This window comes from Chlorella variabilis (assembly GCF_000147415.1).
Source record: "Chlorella variabilis unplaced genomic scaffold CHLNCscaffold_28, whole genome shotgun sequence".
Classification (NCBI taxonomy): domain Eukaryota; kingdom Viridiplantae; phylum Chlorophyta; class Trebouxiophyceae; order Chlorellales; family Chlorellaceae; genus Chlorella; species Chlorella variabilis.
This window is the reverse complement of record NW_005435060.1, coordinates 417,400-422,174: the sequence shown is the minus strand read 5'-3', so window position 1 is coordinate 422,174 and position 4,775 is coordinate 417,400.

Genomic DNA, 4,775 nt, shown 5'->3' with positions numbered 1-4,775 from the left:
CCTCTGCAGGGGGCAGGCGGGAGGGGGGGAGAGCATGGAAGTGGCAAGGCCGGCAAGGGAGGAGGGAGGAAAGCGCGGCGGCGGCAGCGGCGCCGGCGTGGGTGGGTGCCGCACTCGCACCGCGCTGCTGCCAAGGCAGGCCGGCCCAGCCCCGCAGGCAGGCAGGCAGGCAGGCCGCACCAGAGATGAGTCGGATGCAGGGCAGGCAGTCGGCGGAGGCATTCTGCTCCGCGGTGAAAGCGGCGGCCGCCGCCTCGGCCTCCTCGCTGCCTTCGCCACGCGCCGCGGTGGGGTTGGGCTTGGCGAATGGCGCGCCACGGGCCGCCTGCTGCTTGAGCTTTATCCAGTACAGCAGGCACCTGCGCGGCAGCCGCCGGGCAGGCACGTGGATCGAGGCAGGCGAGCGGCAGACGGCGGCTGGCGCTGGAGGGGAGTGAAGCCGCCCCTTGCCCAAGCTCACCCACCCACCCCGCAGCTGCCCCACACCACACCTCGCCACGACACCACGCAACCACACACACACATGCACACACACACACACACACACACGCGCGCGCGCACACACACCGCCCCCCCCCCACCTCGTGAGGTAGCAGGAGAAGTCTGCGGCCCAGAGCGCCCAGTAGCGGGCGGGCAGCGCCCTGAGGACCCCGCTCCGCACCTCGGCGCTCCCTCCGGCGGCGCCCTGCGAGCGAGGAGGTGGTGGTGGGGCTGGGGTTGGGGGCTGGGCGGGGGCCGGGGGCTGGGTCAAAGCAGCCCAGAGGGCGGGGCAGGGCGAGCCGGGGAGAGCAGCGGGCACCCGGGGCCCGCAGCACGCTGCAGGCCGCCCTCACGCACGCCGTCGCGGCGGCGCGGCACGGCAGCGCAGCTGCCCTGGCAGCCGCCCCCTGCAGCCCCGCTCCTGGTGGGTGACCCCCACACGCCTCGCCGCATGCGCCGCAGTATGCACTTGCTCCCCCTCACAGGGCGCAGCAGGCAGGCAGGCAGGCAGGCAGGCAGCGCGTGCCTTGGCGTTGGTGGCAGCCCTCACGGCGCGGTCTGACAGGTGTTGCTCAAAGATATCAGCAGCCACAGCCATCCACTCGCGGGCAGCGGCGTCGGCGCGCACCGCGGCGGCGTTGACGTCGGCGGCGGCGGCAGGGTGTGCGGCCGCCGCCGCCGCCAGCAGCGCGCACTTGAGGCGGCTCCAGGCGGCGGCATATTGCAGCCTGCACGGCATTGTGGCAGCGTGGTGAGCGTTGTGAGCGTTGTGAGCGTGTGGTGTAATGCAGAGCGGCGTTGTGAGGTGTGGCGTGGTGTGGTGCGGTGCGGTGTGTGTGTTGGTGCACGTGTATGCATATGTGAGTAGGGCAGCGTCGAACACAGCAAGCGCGGGCCGCTGCCCCAGTAACCGCCCGCCTGCCGCCCCGGGCGCCGTGTACCGCCTCCTGCTGACCTGGCATCCTGCCGTACCGCCTCCACCGCCCCGTCCACAAACCCCTGCGTGGCCTGCAGCCCGCGGTGGCCCCACCGGCGGCAGGGCGGCCGCAACCGCGGCGCACAGGTCCCAGGAGGCGCCGCCGGCAGAGGTGCCGGCCACCAGCGAGGCGCAGCACCTGCGCAGGGGCCAGGAGGGTTTGGGTTTAGGGTAGGGTTGTGGCGTTGAGGGTGTGCAAGGCACGGGGTGCGAGGGCGCGGCTCGGTATGAAAGCAGTGCGTCGCCGCGCCGCATCTGGGGCTCTCACAGGCGCGGGCGTGGCGCGCCCCCAAGCTGCCTGGGCAACCACACAGCGCAAGCGCAGGCCCTCCCAGCACCAGCCACGCACGCGCCCACCCGGCCCACACCTCACCCCTCACACCCACCTCTTGCCAAGCTCCAACATGAAAGGCTCCACTTGGTCGGCCCCCCCAGGCAGCTGCACCAGCGGCAGCAGCAGCAGCGCGGAGCTGCCGGGCGACGCCACCGCAGCAAAGAGCGTGTTGGGAGAGACGGCCAGGCCCGGCGCGGCGGCGGAGGAGGTGGCTGCGAGCGAGGGCCCAACGGCGGCGCGCGGCAGCGGCGCCGGCGCCGGCGGCCGGCTGTGCACCAGGCTGCTGCTGCCGCCGCTGCCGCCGCTGCTGGCCAGCAGGCAGAGCAGCTGGTCCGGGCCGGGCAGCAGCAGGGCGAGGCTCCCGCCAATGGGGGCTGCTGCTGCTGCAGCGGCTGGCAGCTGCATGGGGCTGAGCCTCTCGGACGGTCCCGCCTGCAGCTGCCAGGTATGCAGGCCCAGGATGCAGCGGGCGCTGCCCACGCAGGTGAAGAGGCAGGCGGTGGTACCGCCACCATCGCCGCCGGTACTGGACGCAACCAGCAGCCTGCTGCCGCCGCCGCCGTCGGCGCCTGGCAGGAAGGCCAGGGCGAGGGTGGCGGCGCCGGGGGCGACCGCCGACTGAGGGAAGCTGAGGCGAGCCACCTGCTGCTGCTGCTGCCCGCCGCCGGCGGCCGCCAGCAGCGGCGGCGGCGGCCCCGCCACCTCGAAAAGAAGCAGCTGCTGGGGCTGGGGCTGGGGCTTCTGGGCAGGCGGTGGCGCAGAGCCCGCTGCCGCTGGTGCCGCTGCCGACGCTGCCACCAGCAGGCCGCCGCTGGAGGCAGGCGTTACATCAGCCATCAGCAGCAGCTGCTGCGGCTGCTGCACAGCGCCGCCACCCAGGTCGAAACCTTCCGCCGAGAGCGCCGACGGCGGCGGAGGCGGCAGCGGCAGCGCCACCGCAGGCGCCAGCGCCCAGCCGGCGCCGCCCATGCCGCGCGCGCTGCACGCCAGCAGCAGCTGCCCGGTGCAGGTGACAGCGGCGAAGCACAGCAGGCCGGGGCGCAGCCAGTGCAGCGGCAGCGGGGGGCGGCCGGGCGACGGCGGCGCCGCGCCGCCGCCCGCGGGCGCCGCATCTGCCAGAGCAAAGGCTTGCTCCAAGCCCCGCTGCTCGTAATGAGCTGCAATCTGCGCAGCTGACAGAGGCCTGCAGGCAGAGAGAGAGAGGAGAGGAGAGGCGCAGGCGGCAGGGTGAGGCGGGCATGCAGGGAGGTAGATTGCTGTGGCGTGCTGTATGTATGTATACGTATGTGCGTGTGGTGGTGGTGGTACGGTGGATGGGGTGGGTCCCCACACGTGCATCCCAAGCAACAGGCGCATGGAGCCTCCTCTCCCAAGCAGCGCCCGCCCGCCTGCTGAGCCTGCAGCCCCGGCAGCAGCTGGGCTGGTCACCTGTCGGCGCAGGGCGGCGCCCCCGCCGCATCCCACGGCGCCGCCGCCGAGGGCCCTTCGAGAAAGCGGCAGCACAGCAGGCGCCGCGGCGGGCGCCGCCAGCCTGCATCCTCCTGCGCTGCAGCGGCGGCGGCTGCGGCGACAGGCGGCGGCGGCTGCTCCGGCTGCGGCTGCGGCAGCGGCAGCTGGAAAGCCAGCCTCCCGTACCATCGATTGATACAGGCCACCTGGCTGCTGCCACCGCCACCGCTGTCGCCGCTGCCGCCGCCATTCTCTCCCGGCGGCCGCAGAGGCGCAGCTGCAGGGTCCTCCATCGTCCAACTGTAAGCGGCGCCGCTGGCGGTGACAGCCAGCAGCAGGCGGCGGCAGGCGGCGGGAGACCAGAGCAGCGCTGCCAGGCCCTCGCCTGCCGCGCCGCCGCCGCCGGCAGGCACGTGCGCCACAAAGTGCGTCTGCAGTGTGCGGTGGCGCACAAGCAGGGGGCAGGCAGGAGGCAGGCCAGGTTGGGAGTGGGCTTAATGAGCGGGCTGCCGGGCCGAGATAGGAGCAGTGAGGTGCCGGGTCGGCCGCGGAAGGCCTCCCAGCCCCGCCTGATACCCATCAGAATGCTGCAGGCGGTGCTGAGGCAGCCAGGAACGCAACACACCTCTGAAGCCTGCGGGTCGATGATCGCAACAGACGCCGCGGTGCCATCGCTGCTGCTGTGGCTGTTGCTGCTGCTGCCGCCGCTGCTGCTGGCGGGCTGCAGCTCCACAGCCAGCAGGCCGCTGGCACGGTCCCACGCCACGCAGCCGCCCAGCAGCTGGCGCCCACCAAACTGCAGCCGCACGCTGCCGGCTTCGGCGGCGGCGGCGGCGGCAGGAGCGCCGCCGGCGCCTGTGGCAGCGCCGGGGCTACGAAGCACCTCCATGGCTGCGCTGTCTGGCGCCGCTACGGCAGCCCAGAGGGCGGCAGGAGCTGCACAAACTCTTAAACGCTGTGGTACTGGGGCGCCTGTGAGCGGCAGCACCCTGGCAAGGGGCACAGCGCTGCCGAAGGCATGCGGGGAGCAGGGGCACAGACGGGGCAGCCATGCATGCACCTCCAGCTCCGGCACACTGCCAACTCGGACGCAGCACACGTGCTTTGCCCTCCCGGTGACTCCCGATCGTTTCATATGTTGCTACAGTTGATCCGTAAGTCTCGCTGCTGTCTGGCCTCGTGTCCTCGCGATGCCAGTGGCGGCGTTTGCTGCGGGCGCGGCGATCGCACTGCTGGCGCTGCGCTTGTTGCTGGCGGTGATCAACTACGTCGCAACCAAGAGGAGGCGACACATCAGCACCATGATTGTGCTCGGCTCGGGTGCGCACCGAGGGAGCCGCCTCCCTCTTCGCTGCAGAGTCTGCACCCGCTGCATTTGGCGCTCTGGCGGGGGCTGGGTTAGATGTGCTCTGCGCGGGAATTGTGCGGACACCGCAGCTGCCGCCTGTGCCCGCCACTCCCTCCGCCAAACCGCGTGGTGAAAGCGGTAAGCTGTGCTTGCCTCGCCTCTAACCCGCCTGCCTGCTTCTGGCTGGT